The following is a 16,027-nucleotide window of genomic DNA, read 5'->3' as shown; positions in this document are numbered from 1 at the left end:
CGTATAATTTGGTGCGGATCAGGCAGGGGGATGAGTGGAAAACCGCATTTAATACGCCCGAGGGCCACTTTGAGTATTTGGTGATGCCTTTTGGTCTTTCTAATGCCCCTTCAGTCTTCCAGTCCTTTATGCATGATATTTTCCGCGATTTTTTGGATAAATTTATGATAGTGTATCTGGATGATATTCTGATTTTTTCGGATGATTGGGACTCTCATGTCCGGCAAGTTAAGAGGGTTTTTCAGGTTTTGCGGTCTAATTCTCTGTGTGTCAAGGGTTCTAAGTGCGTTTTTGGGGTTCAGAGAATTTCCTTTTTGGGATATATTTTTTCTCCCTCTTCCATTGAGATGGATCCTGTCAAGGTTCAAGCTATTTGTGATTGGACGCAGCCCTCTTCTCTTAAAAGTCTTCAGAAATTTTTGGGCTTTGCCAACTTTTATCGTCGATTTATTTCTGGTTTTTCGGATGTCGTTAAGCCATTGACCGATTTGACTAGACAGGGTGCTGATGTTGCTAATTGGTCCCCTGATGCTGTGGAGGCCTTTCAGGAGCTTAAGCGCCGTTTTTCTTCTGCCCCTGTGTTGCGTCAGCCTGATGTGACTCTTCCTTTTCAGGTTGAGGTTGACGCTTCTGAGATCGGGGCTGGGGCAGTGTTGTCGCAGAAAAGTTCTGACTGCGCCGTGATGAGGCCTTGTGCCTTCTTTTCCCGTAAATTTTCGCCCGCTGAGCGGAATTATGATGTTGGGAATCGGGAGCTTTTGGCCATGAAGTGGGCGTTTGAGGAGTGGCGCCATTGGCTCGAGGGGGCCAGACATCAGGTGGTGGTATTGACTGACCACAAAAATTTGATCTATCTTGAGACCGCCAGGCGCCTGAATCCTAGACAGGCGCGCTGGTCATTATTTTTCTCTCGGTTTAATTTTGTGGTATCGTACCTACCGGGTTCTAAGAATGTTAAGGCGGATGCCCTTTCTAGGAGTTTTGAGCCTGATTCACCCGGCAACTCTGACCCCACAGGTATTCTTAAGGAGGGAGTTATCTTGTCAGCCGTTTCTCCAGACCTGCGGCGGGCCTTGCAGGAGTTTCAGGCGGATAGACCGGATCGTTGTCCGCCTGATAGGTTGTTTGTTCCTGATGATTGGACCAGTAGAGTCATCTCTGAGGTACATTCTTCTGCATTGGCAGGTCATCCTGGAATTTTTGGTACCAGGGATTTGGTGGCAAGATCCTTCTGGTGGCCTTCCCTGTCACGAGATGTGCGAGGCTTTGTGCAGTCTTGTGACGTTTGTGCTCGGGCCAAGCCTTGTTGTTCTCGGGCTAGTGGATTATTGTTGCCCTTGCCTATTCCTAAGAGGCCTTGGACACACATCTCGATGGATTTTATTTCAGATCTGCCTGTTTCTCAGAAGATGTCTGTCATCTGGGTGGTGTGTGACCGTTTTTCTAAGATGGTCCATTTGGTTCCCCTGCCCAAATTGCCTTCTTCTTCCGAGTTGGTGCCCCTGTTTTTTCAAAATGTTGTTCGTTTGCATGGTATTCCTGAGAATATCGTTTCTGACAGAGGAACCCAATTTGTGTCTAGATTTTGGCGGGCATTCTGTGCTAGGATGGGCATAGATTTGTCTTTTTCGTCTGCTTTTCACCCTCAGACTAATGGCCAGACCGAGCGGACTAATCAGACCCTGGAGACATATCTGAGGTGTTTTGTGTCTGCTGACCAGGATGATTGGGTTGCTTTTTTGCCATTGGCAGAGTTCGCCCTCAATAATCGGGCCAGCTCTGCCACTTTGGTGTCCCCGTTTTTCTGTAATTCGGGGTTCCACCCTCGATTTTCCTCCGGTCAGATGGAATCCTCGGATTGTCCTGGAGTGGATGCGGTGGTGGAGAGATTGCATCATATCTGGGGGCAGGTGATGGACAATTTAAAGTTGTCCCAGGAGAAGACTCAGCTTTTTGCCAACCGTCACCGTCGTGTTGGTCCTCGGCTTTGTGTTGGAGATTTGGTGTGGTTGTCTTCTCGTTTTGTCCCTATGAGGGTCTCATCTCCTAAGTTTAAGCCTCGGTTCATCGGTCCGTATAAAATATTGGAGATTCTTAACCCTGTTTCCTTCCGTTTGGACCTCCCTGCATCCTTTTCTATTCATAACGTTTTTCATCGGTCGTTATTGCGCAGGTATGAGGCACCGGTTGTGCCTTCCGTTGAGCCTCCTGCTCCGGTGTTGGTTGAGGGTGAGTTGGAGTACGTTGTGGAAAAAATCCTAGACTCCCGTGTTTCCAGACGGAGACTCCAGTATCTGGTCAAGTGGAAGGGATACGGTCAGGAGGATAATTCTTGGGTCACTGCATCTGATGTTCATGCCTCTGATCTGGTTCGTGCCTTTCATAGGGCCCATCCTGATCGCCCTGGTGGTTCTGGTGAGGGTTCGGTGCCCCCTCCTTGAGGGGGGGGTACTGTTGTGAATTTGGATTCTGGGCTCCCCCGGTGGCTACTGGTGGAATTGAACTTGTGACATCATCTTCCCTGTTCACCTGTTCTGATTAGATCTGGGTGTCGCTATATAACCTGGCTTCTCTGTTAGATGCTTGCCGGTCACCAATGTTATCAGAAGCCTCTCTGTGCTTGTTCCTGCTCCCCGACATCTACTAGATAAGTTGGACATTCGTCCATGTTTTGTTTTTGTATTTTGGTTCCAGTTCACAGCTGCAGTTTCGTTACTGTGTCTGGAAAGCTCTTGTTGATCAGGAATTGCCACTCTGGTATTATGAGTTAATGCCAGAGTCCTAAAGTAATTTCTGGATGTGTTTTGTTAGGGTTTTCTACTGACCATGAAAGTATGCTTTCTGTCTTCTGCTATCTAGAAAGCGGACCTCAAATTTGCTAAAACTATTTTCCTGCTGCGTTTGTTGTTTCATCTCATATCACCGCCAATATATGTGGGGGGCCTCTGTCTCCTTTTTTTGGGCATTTCTCTAGAGGTGAGTCAGGTCTTATATTTCCCTCTGCTAGCATTATTTAGTTCTCCGGCCGGCGCTGGGCATATAGGGATAAAAAGTAGGACATGCTACCTGGCTACTTCTAGATGATGCGGTAGGTTTAGTTCATGGTCAGTACAGTTACATCTTCCAAGAGCTTGTTCCTATTGAGGCTTATGCTAGTTCTCTGGCCATGGAGATCATGACAGGATGGTATTCTTGGGGTCGTATGCAGTGCCATCCAGTCTCCAAACGTCACGTGTGTGGTTGGCACCAAAGATCTCGATCTTGGTCTCATCAGACCAGAGAACCTTGAACCAGTCAGTCTCAGAGTCCTCCAAGTGATCATGAGCAAACTGTAGACGAGCCTTGACATGACGCTTTGAAAGTAAAGGTACCTTACGGGCTCGTCTGGAACGGAGACCATTGCGGTGGAGTACGTTACTTATGGTATTGACTGAAACCAATTTCCCCACTGCCATGAGATCTTCCCGGAGCTCCTTCCTTGTTGTCCTTGGGTTAGCCTTGACTCTTCGGACAAGCCTGGCCTCGGCACGGGAGGAAACTTTCAAAGGCTGTCCAGGCCGTGGAAGGCTAACAGTAGTTCCATAAGCCTTCCACTTCCGGATGATGCTCCCAACAGTGGAGACAGGTAGGCCCAACTCCTTGGAAAGCATTTTGTACCCCTTGCCAGCCTTGTGACCCTCCACGATCTTGTCTCTGATGGCCTTGGAATGCTCCTTTGTCTTTCCCATGTTGACCATGTATGAGTGCTGTTCACAAGTTTGGGGAGGGTCTTAAATAGTCAGAAAAGGCTGGAAAAAGAGATAATTAATCCAAACATGTGAAGCTCATTGTTCTTTGTGCCTGAACTACTTCTTAATACTTTAGGGGAACCAAACAGAATTCTGGTGGGTTGAGGGGTTGAATAATAAATGACCCTCTGAAAAGACTTTTCCCAATTTAAAAAAAAATAAACAAAGAAATAACATTCTTTTTCGCTGCAGTGCATTTCACACTTCCAGGCTGATCTACAGTCCAAATGTCACAATGCCAAGTTAATTCCAAATGTGTAAACCTGCTAAATCTGCAGGGGGTTGAATACTACTTGTAGGCACTGTGTATATATATATATATATATATATATATATATATATATATATATATATATATAGATATATCTATATATATATATATATATATATATATATATCTATATATATATATATATATATATATATGTCAGTGAGACACATATCTATTTATATATATATACTAGATTGTGGCCCGATTCTAACGCATCGGGTATTCTAGAATATGCATGTCCCCGTAGTATATGGACAATGATGATTCCAGAATTCGCGGCAGACTGTGCCCGTCGCTGATTGGTCGAGGCAACCTTTATGACATCATCGTCGCCATGGCAACCATTATGACATCTACGTCGATACTGTGCCCGTCGCTGATTGGTCGAGGCCTGGCGGCCTCGACCAATCAGAGACACGGGATTTCCAGGACAGACAGACAGACAGACGGAAAAACCCTTAGACAATTATATATATATAGAAGAGGCATCGTGATTACTCGCTAATCCCGCCCCTGCACAGTAGCTCCGCCCCCACCACATCACCACACATAATCCCGCCCCCCACCCCATTACCACACACAATCCTGCCCCCACCCCATTACCACACATAATCCCGCCTCCCACCCCATTACCACACACAATCCTGCCCCCACCCCATTACCACACATAATCCCGCCCCCCCACCACATCACCACACATAATCCCGCCCCCCACCCCATTACTACACACAATCCCGCCCCCCACCACATTACCACACACAATCCCGCCCACCACCACATTACCACACACAATCCCGCCCACCACCACATTACCACAGATAATCCCGCCCCCCCACCACATCACCACACATAATCCCGCCCACCACCACATTACCACACACAATCCCGCCCACCACCACATTACCACACATAATCCCGGCCCCCCACTACATTACCACACACAATTCCACCCCCCAACACATTACCACACACAATTCTGCCCCCATCACATTACCACACATAATCCCGCCCCCACCACATTACCACAGATAATCCCGCCCCCCCACCACATCACCACACATAATCCCGATGGGTCAAAGTGCTCACCACACATCTAGATAAGTTCCTTAGGGGGTCTACTTTCCAAAATGGTGTCACTTGTAGGGGGTTTCAATGTTTAGGCACATCAGGGGCTCTCCAAACGCAACATGGCATCCCATCTCAATTCCAGTCAATTTTGCATTGAAAAGTCAAATGGTGCTCCTTTCCTTCCGAGCTCTGCCATGCGCCCAAACAGTGGTTTACCCCCACATATTGGGTATCAGTGTACTCAGGACAAATTGTACAACAACTTTGGTGGTCCATTTTCTCCTGTTACCCTTGGTAAAATAAAACAAATTGGAGCTGAAATAAATTTTGTGTGAAAAAAAGTTAAATGTTAATTTTTATTTAAACATTCCAAAAATTCCTGTGAAACACCTGAAGGGTTAATAAACTTCTTGAATGTGGTTTTGAGCACCTTGAGGGGTGCAGTTTTTAGAATGGTGTCACACTTGGGTATTTTCTATCATATAGACCCCTCAAAATGACTTCAAATGAGATGTGGTCCCTAAAAAAAAAATGGTGTTGTAAAAATGAGAAATTTCTGGTCAAATTTTAACCCTTGTAACTCCCTAACAAAATTTTGGTTCCAAAATTGTGCTGATGTAAAGTAGACATGTGGGAAATGTTACTTATTAAGTATTTTGCATGACATATGTCTGTGATTTAAGGGCATAAAAATTCAAAGTTGAAAAATGGTGAAATTTTCAAAATTTTCGCCAAATTTCCATTTTTTTCACAAATAAACGCAAGTTATATCGAATAAATTTTACCACTAACATGAAGTACAATATGTCACGAGAAAACACTGCCAGAATCATCAGGATCCGTTGAACCGTTCCAGAGTTATAACCTCATAAAGGGACAGTGGTCAGAATTGTAAAAATTGGCCCGGTCATTAACGTGCAAACCACCCTTGGGGTGAAGGGGTTAAAAAGTATTTTAATAAAATAAAGACACAGGGTGTTTTAATATTTTATTATACTCTTAATCCACCTGAAGACCCTTGTCACCTGAAATAAATTTAAACAAAATAAACAACAATATTCCATACCTTCCGTCGTTCAGTCTTGTCCCACGCTGTAAATCCATCTGAAGGGGTTAAATCATTTTACACCCAGGAGCTCTGCTAATGCAGCTGTGCTACTGTCTGTAAAATTTGGTGAATGAATGGAATGCAGGGGAATGTCCTATAGTTTTTCTGAAAAGTTCCCAGGCTCGAGTTCATATGAGTTCATCCAGCAGAGGAGGGCGCATCACCGCGACTCGAGGTAACTATAGGTCCTATAACCATGGTACCTCCCTAGGCTATTAATATCTGCCCTCAGTCACTGGCTTTTCCACTCTGGCGGAGAAAATTGCGCGGGAGCCCACGCCAATTTTTTCCGGGATTTAACCCTTTAATAGCTAGAGCTTCAAAATTTTACACACAGACACTTGTTACATTAGTAAAGAGGAATATGTAATAAAAAAAGGGATATGAGATGGTTTACTGTATGTAAACCATGTCTCATATCCTGTCGGGTTTGGGAAGGAGATAGCATCTTGCGCTGAATTAAATATATATATATATATGTATATGTGTCTCACTGATATATATATACAGTGGGGCAAAAAAGTATTTAGTCAGTCAGCAATAGTGCAAGTTCCACCACTTAAAAAGATGAGAGGCGTCTGTAATTTACATCATAGGTAGACCTCAACTATGGGGGGACAAACTGAGAAAAAAAAATCCAGAAAATCACATTGTCTGTTTTTTTATCATTTTATTTGCATATTATGGTGGAAAATAAGTATTTGGTCAGAAACAAACAATCAAGATTTCTGGCTCTCACAGACCTGTAACTTCTTCTTTAACCCCTTAAGCCCCGAGGGTGGTTTGCACGTTAATGACCGGGCCAATTTTTACAATTCTGACCACTGTCCCTTTATGAGGTTATAACTCTGGAACGCTTCAACGGATCTTGGCGATTCTGACATTGTTTTCTCGTGCCATATTGTACTTCATGTTAGTGGTAAAATTTCTTCGATATAACTTGCGTTTATTTGTGAAAAAAACGAATATTTGGCGAAAATTTTGAAAATTTCGCAATTTTCCAACTTTGAATTTTTATGCCCTTAAATCACAGACATATGTCACACAAAATACTTAATAAATAACATTTCCCACATGTCTACTTTGCATCAGCACAATTTTGGAACCAAAATTTTTTTTTGTGACGGAGTTATAAGGGTTAAAAGTTGACCAGCAATTTCTCATTTTTACAACACCATTTTTTTTTAGGGACCACATCTCATTTGAAGTCATTTTGACGGGTCTATATGATAGAAAATACCCAAGTGTGACACCATTCTAAAAACTGCACCCCTCAAGGTACTCAAAACCACTTTCAAGAAGTTTATTAACCCTTCAGGTGTTTCACAGGAATTTTTGGAATGTTTAAATAAAAATGAACATTTAACTTTTTTTCACACACAATTTATTTCAGCTCCAATTTGTTTTATTTTACCAAGGGTAACAGGAGAAAATAGACCCCAAAAGTTGTTGTACAATTTGTCCTGAGTACGCTGATACCCCATATGTGGGGGTAAACCACAGTTTGGGCGCATGGCAGAGCTTGGAAGCAAAGGAGCGCCATTTGACTTTTCAATGCAAAATTGACTGGAATTGAGATGGGACGCCATGTTGCATTTAGAGAGCCCTTGATGTGCCTAAACATTGAAACCCCTAACAAGTGACACCATTTTGGAAAGTAGACCCCCTAAGGAACTTATCTAGATGTGTGGTGAGCACTTTGACCCAACAAGTGCTTTACAGAAGTTTATAATGCAGAGCCGTAAAAATAAAAAATCATATTTTTTCACAAAAATTATCTTTTCACCCCCAATTTTTTATTTTCCCAAGGGTGAGAGAAGAAATTGGACCCCAAAAATTGTTGTGCAATTTGTCCTGAGTACGCTGATACCCCATATGTGGGTGTAAACCATTGTTTGGGCGCAGGGCAGAGCTCGGAAGGGAAGGAGCGCCATTTGACTTTTCAATGCAAAATTGACTGGAATTGAGATGGGACGCCATGTTGCATTTAGAGAGCCCTTGATGTGCCTAAACATTGAAACCCCTAACAAGTGACACCATTTTGGAAAGTAGACCCCCTAAGGAACTTATCTAGATGTGTGGTGAGCACTTTGACCCAACAAGTGCTTTACAGAAGTTTATAATGCAGAGCCGTAAAAATAAAAAATCATATTTTTTCACAAAAATGATCTTTTCACCCCCAATTTTTTATTTTCCCAAGGGTAAGAGAAGAAATTTGACCCCAAAAATTGTTGTGCAATTTGTCCTGAGTACACTGATACCCCATATGTGGGTGTAAACCATTGTTTGGGCGCAGGGCAGAGCTCGGAAGGGAAGGAGCGCCATTTGACTTTTCAATGCAAAATTGACTGGAATTGAGATGGGACGCCATGTTGCATTTAGAGAGCCCTTGATGTGCCTAAACATTGAAACCCCTAACAAGTGACACCATTTTGGAAAGTAGACCCCCTAAGGAACTTATCTAGATGTGTGGTGAGCACTTTGACCCAACAAGTGCTTTACAGAAGTTTATAATGCAGAGCCGTAAAAATAAAAAATCATATTTTTTCACAAAAATGATCTTTTCACCCCCAATTTTTTATTTTCCCAAGGGTAAGAGAAGAAATTTGACCCCAAAAATTGTTGTGCAATTTGTCCTGAGTACACTGATACCCCATATGTGGGTGTAAACCATTGTTTGGGCGCAGGGCAGAGCTCAGAAGGGAAGGAGCGCCATTTGACTTTTCAATGCAAAATTGACTGGAATTGAGATGGGACGCCATGTTGCGTTTGGAGAGCCCCTAATGTGCCTAAACATTGAAACCCCCCACGAGTGACACCATTTTGGAAAGTAGACCCCTTAAGGAACTTATCTAGATGTGTGTTGAGCACTTTGACCCAACAAGTGCTTCACAGAAGTTTATAATGCAGAGCCGTAAAAATAAAAAATCATATTTTTTCACAAAAATGATCTTTTCACCCCCATTTTTTTATTTCCCCAAGGGTAAGAGAAGAAATTAGATCACAAAAGTTGTTGTGCAATTTGTCCTGAGTACGACGATACCCCATATGTGGGTGTAAACCATTGTTTGGGCGCATAGCAGAGCTCAGAAGGGATGAAGCGCTATTTTACTTTTCAATGCAAAATTGACTGGAATTAAGATGGGATGCCATGTTGCGTTTGGAGAGCCCCTGATGTGCCTAAACATTAAACCCCCCCACAAGTGACACCATTTTGGAAAGTAGACCCCCTAAGGAACTTATCTAGATGTGTTTTGAGAGCTTTGAACCCCCAAGTGTTTCACTACAGTTTATAACGCAGAGCCGTGAAAATAAAAATTATTTTTTTTTTTCACAAAAATGATTTTTTAGCCCCCAGTTTTGTATTTTCACAAGGGTATCAGGATAAATTGGACCCCAAAAGTTGTTGTCCAATTTGTCTGGAGTACGCTGATACCCCATTTGTGGGGAGGGACCACTGTTTGGGCGCATGACAGAGCTCGGAAGGGAAGGAGCGCCATTTGGAATGCAGACTTAAATGGATTGGTCTGCAGGCGTCACGTTGCATTTGCAGAGCCCCTGATGTACCCAAACAGTACAAACCCCCCACAAGTGACCCCATATTGGAAACTAGACCCCCCAAGGAACTTATCTAGATGTGTTGTGAGAACTTTGAACCCCCAAGTGTTTCACTACAGTTTATAACGCAGAGCCGTGAAAATAAAAATTATTTTTCTTTTTCACAAAAATGATTTTTTAGCCCCCAGTTTTGTATTTTCACAAGGGTATCAGGATAAATTGGACCCTAAAAGTTGTTGTCCAATTTGTCCTGAGTACGCTGATACCCCCTATGTGGGGGGGAACCACTGTTTGGGCGCATGACAGAGCTCGGAAGGGAAGGAGCGCCATTTGGAATTCAGACTTAAATGGATTGGTCTGCAGGCGTCACGTTGCATTTGCAGAGCCCCTGATGTACCCAAACAGTACAAACCCCCCACAAGTGACCCCATATTGGAAACTAGACCTCCCAAGGAACTTATCTAGATGTGTTGTGAGAACTTTGAACCCCCAAGTGTTTCACTACAGTTTACAACGCAGAGCCGTGAAAATAAAACATATTTTTTTTCCCACAAAAATGATTTTTAGCCCCCCAAATTTTTATTTTCCCAAGGATAACAAGAGAACTTGGACCCCAGAAGTTGTTGTTCAATTTGTCCCTAGTACGCTGATACCCCATATGTTGGGGTAAACCCCTTTTTGGACGCACGGGAGAGCTCGGAAGGGAAGGAGCACTGTTTTACTTTTTCAACGCAGAATTGGCTGGAATTGAGATTGGACGCCATGTCGCGTTTGGAGAGCCCCTGATGTGCCTGAACAGTGGAAACTCCCCAATTCTACCTGAAACCCTACCCCTAACCGTTTACTGAACATTTTCTGACAGTCATAAGTGCCACGTATATAAGTGCCACGTATATAAGTGCCACGTATATAAGTGCCACGTATTTAAGTGCCACGTATTTAAGTGCCACGTATTTAAGTGCCACGTATTTAAGTGCCACGATATTTCAGTGCCACAATATTTCAGTGCCACAGTATTTCAGTGCCACGTATTTCAGTGCCACGTATTTCAGTGCCACGTATTTAAGTGCCACGTATTTAAGTGCCACGATATTTCAGTGCCACAATATTTCAGTGCTACGTATTTCAGTGCCACGTATTTCAGTGCCACGTATTTCAGTGCCACGTATTTCAGGCACTGAAAAATACGTGGCACGTAAATACGTGGCACGTAAATACGTGGCACTTAAATACGTGGCACTTAAATACGTGGCACTTATATACGTGGCCACTGAAATATCGTGGCACTTATATACGTATATAAACGTATATTTCAGTGCCACGTATTTCAGTGCCACGTATTTCAGTGCCACGTATTTCAGGCACTGAAAAATACGTGGCACGTAAATACTTCAGTGCCACGATATTTCAGTGCCACGTATTTCAGTGCCACGTATTTCAGGCACTGAAAAATACGTGGCACGTAAATACGTGGCACTTAAATACGTGGCACTTAAATACGTGGCACTTAAATACGTGGCACTTAAATACGTGGCACTTAAATACGTGGCACTTAAATACGTGGCACTTAAATACGTGGCACTTATATATGTGGCACTTATATTCGTGGCCACTGAAATATCGTGGCACTTATATACGTATATACGTATATAAACGTATATTTCAGTGCCACGTATTTCAGGCACTGAAAAATACGTGGCACGTAAATACGTGGCACTGAAATACGTGGCACTTAAATACGTGGCACTTAAATACGTGGCACTTAAATACGTGGCACTTAAATACGTGGCACTTATATACGTGGCACTTATATACGTGGCCACTGAAATATCGTGGCACTTATATACGTATATACGTATATAAACGTATATTTCAGTGCCACGTATTTCAGGCACTGAAAAATACGTGGCACGTAAATACGTGGCACTGAAATACGTGGCACTGAAATACGTGGCACTGAAATACGTGGCACTTAAATACGTGGCACTTAAATACGTGGCACTTAAATACGTGGCACTTATATACGTGGCACTTATATACGTGGCCACTGAAATATCGTGGCACTTATATACGTATATACGTATATAAACGTATATTTCAGTGCCACGTATTTCAGGCACTGAAAAATACGTGGCACGTAAATACGTGGCACGTAAATACGTGGCACGTAAATACGTGGCACTGAAATACGTGGCACTGAAATACGTGGCACTGAAATACGTGGCACTTAAATACGTGGCACTTAAATACGTGGCACTTAAATATGTGGCACTTATATACGTGGCACTTATATACGTGGCCACTGAAATATCGTGGCACTTATATACGTATATACGTATATAAACGTATATTTCAGTGCCACGTATTTCAGGCACTGAAAAATACGTGGCACTGAAATACGTGGCACTGAAATACGTGGCACTGAAATACGTGGCACTTAAATACGTGGCACTTAAATACGTGGCACTTAAATACGTGGCACTTAAATACGTGGCACTTATATACGTGGCACTTATATACGTGGCCACTGAAATATCGTGGCACTTATATACGTATATAAACGTATATTTCAGTGCCACGTATTTCAGGCACTGAAAAATACGTGGCACGTAAATACGTGGCACGTAAATACGTGGCACTTAAATACGTGGCACTTAAATACGTGGCACTTAAATACGTGGCACTTAAATACGTGGCACTTAAATACGTGGCACTGAAATACGTGGCACTTAAATACGTGGCACTGAAATACGTGGCACTGAAATACGTGGCACTTAAATACGTGGCACTTATATACGTGGCCACTGAAATATCGTGGCACTTATATACGTATATAAACGTACATTTCAGTGCCACGTATTTCAGTGCCACGTATTTCAGGTTAGGGGTAGGGTTAGGGGTAGGGTTAGGGTTTTTTGTTTTTTTCTTGTTTTCTTGTGTTTTTCTATAAAAACGCATGCGTTTTACCGCGTTTACATGCATTTTTTCACACATGCGGTTTTTTTAAAAAACGCATGCAGATAAAAACGCAAGTGTGAAACCAGACTAAAAGACGCTTTTTATAGCAAAAAAGTTTTTGCGTCTCCACATTTTGAGACCTATAATTTTTCCACATTTTGGTCCACAGAGTCATGTGAGGTCTTGTTTTTTGCGGGACGAGTTGACGTTTTTATTGGTAACATTTTCGGACACGTGACCATTTTTTATCACTTTTTATTCCGATTTTTGTGAGGCAGAATAACCAAAAACCAGCTATTCATGAATTTCTTTTGGGAGAGGCGTTTATACCGTTCTGCGCTTGGTAAAATTGATAAAGCAGTTTTATTCTTCGGGTCAGTACGATTACAGCGATACCTCATTTATATCATTTTTTTATGTTTTGACGCTTTTATACGATAAAAACTATTTTATAGAAAAAATAATTATTTTGGCATCGCTTTATTCTGAGGACTATAACTTTTTTATTTTTTTGCTGATGATGCTGCATGGCAGCTCGTTTTTTGCGGGACAAGATGACGTTTTCAGCGGTAACATGGTTATTTATATCCGTCTTTTTGATCGCGTGTTATTCCACTTTTTGTTCGGCGGTATGGTAATAAAGCGTTGTTTTTTGCCTCGTTTTTTTTTTTTTTTTTTCTTACGGTGTTTACTGAAGGGGTTAACTAGTGGGCCAGTTTTATAGGTTGGGTCGTTACGGACGCGGCGATACTAAACATGTGTACTTTTATTGTTTTTGTTTGTTTTTTTAGATAAAGAAATGTATTTATGGGAATAATATTTTTTTTTTTATTATTATTTATTTAGGAATTTTTTTTTTTTTTTTTTTACACATGTGGAAATTTTTTTTTTTACTTTTTTACTTTGTCCCAGGGGGGGACATCACAGATCGCAGATCTGATAGTGTGCACAGCACTCTATCAGATCCGTGATCATACTTTCATCGGAGCAGGCTGCAGCTTTCATCTGCAGCCTGCTCCGACCCGGAAGTGCTCCCTGCAGGACCCAGATACAGCCCCTCGGCCATTTTGGATCCGGGGCCTGCAGGGAGAAGACGTTCGGTACGAGGTGAGTACATCACCTTGTACCGATCGTCTCAGGGGAGCCCCCTCCCTGCGCGATGCTTCCCTGTACCGCCGGTACACCGCGATCATGTTTGATCGCGGTGTGCCGGGGGTTAATGTGCCGGGGGCGGTCCGTGACCGCTCCTGGCACATAGTGCCGGATGTCAGCTGCGATATGCAGCCGACACCCGGCCGCGATCGGCCGCGCTCCCCCCGTGAGCGTGGCCGATCGCGTATGACGTACTATACCGTCACCGGGAATTAAGGCCCACCCCACCTCGACGGTATAGTACGTCATATGGGATTAAGGGGTTAAGAGTCTCCTCTTTCCTCCACTCATTACCTGTTGTAATGGCACCTGTTTAAACTTGTTATCAGTATAAAAAGACACCTGTGCACACCCTCAAACAGTCTGACTCCAAACTCCACTATGGTGAAGACCAAAGAGCTGTCAAAGGACACCAGAAACAAAATTGTAGCCCTGCACCAGGCTGGGAAGACTGAATCTGCAATAGCCAACCAGCTTGGAGTGAAGAAATCAACAGTGGGAGCAATAATTAGAAAATGGAAGACATTCAAGACCACTGATAATCTCCCTCGATCTGGGGCTCCACGCAAAATCCCACCCCGTGGGGTCAGAATGATCACAAGAACGGTGAGCAAAAATCCCAGAACCACGCGGGGGGACCTAGTGAATGAACTGCAGAGAGCTGGGACCAATGTAACAAGGCCTACCATAAGTAACACACTATGCCACCATGGACTCAGATCCTGCAGTGCCAGACGTGTCCCACTGCTTAAGCCAGTACATGTCCGGGCCCGTCTGAAGTTTGCTAGAGAGCATTTGGATGATCCAGAGGAGTTTTGGGAGAATGTCCTATGGTCTGATGAAACCAAACAGGAACTGTTTGGTAGAAACACAACTTGTCGTGTTTGGAGGAAAAAGAATACTGAGTTGCATCCATCAAACACCATACCTACTGTAAAGCATGGTGGTGGAAACATCATGCTTTGGGGCTGTTTCTCTGCAAAGGGGCCAGGACGACGGATCCAGGTACATGAAAGAATGAATGGGGCCATGTATCGTGAGATTTTTAGTGCAAACCTCCTTCCATCAGCAAGGGCATTGAAGATGAAACGTGGCTGGGTCTTTCAACATGACAATGATCCAAAGCACACCGCCAGGGCAACGAAGGAGTGGCTTCGTAAGAAGCATTTCAAGGTCCTGGAGTGGCCTAGCCAGTCTCCAGATCTCAACCCTATAGAAAACCTTTGGAGGGAGTTGAAAGTCCGTGTTGCCAAGCGAAAAGCCAAAAACATCACTGCTCTAGAGGAGATCTGCATGGAGGAATGGGCCAACATACCAACAACAGTGTGTGGCAACCTTGTGAAGACTTACAGAAAACGTTTGACCTCTGTCATTGCCAACAAAGGATATATTACAAAGTATTGAGATGAAATTTTGTTTCTGACCAAATACTTATTTTCCACCATAATATGCAAATAAAATGATAAAAAAACAGACAATGTGATTTTCTGGATTTTTTTTTCTCAGTTTGTCTCCCATAGTTGAGGTCTACCTATGATGTAAATTACAGACGCCTCTCATCTTTTTAAGTGGTGGAACTTGCACTATTGCTGACTAACTAAATACTTTTTTGCCCCACTGTATGTATGTATGTATATATATATATACTGTATATATGTTTTTAGGAATATTGTAGCCGATGGATCCATAATTTGTCCATTTTCCAAGCCTGCGCAAAAAAATCACCGTACGGAAGCCATACGGATGCCATACGGATGACACACGGATACATTTGTCCATAAAAATTGCATCCTCGCATTGAATATGGAACAGTGTTTTGGGAAAATTACTGCATATTACGGCCGTAAGATACGGACCGTATTTCCCTACGCTGAGTGTGACGCCGGCCTAAGTATACAGACATGGGACAACATTCAAACATTAGCCGAGCTCGCATATCGGCTTCAGGAAAATGGCCGTGGCGATCTCCATCTGCGCACGCGTGGCATCCCGTGGCCATTTTCCTGAAGCCCCGGACAGCAGAGTGCTCCATCTGCACACGCGCGGCCTCAGGAAGATGGCCGCCGCCAGCGATAAAGCGGTGAATAGCGCAGATCGCGCTCTTTTTCTTCAGCTGCGCAGTGC

Source organism: Ranitomeya variabilis, chromosome 4, assembly GCF_051348905.1.
Source record: "Ranitomeya variabilis isolate aRanVar5 chromosome 4, aRanVar5.hap1, whole genome shotgun sequence".
NCBI classification, from domain to species: Eukaryota; Metazoa; Chordata; class Amphibia; order Anura; family Dendrobatidae; genus Ranitomeya; species Ranitomeya variabilis.
The sequence above is the reverse complement of the archived record's forward strand: the minus strand, read 5'-3'. Positions refer to the sequence as shown.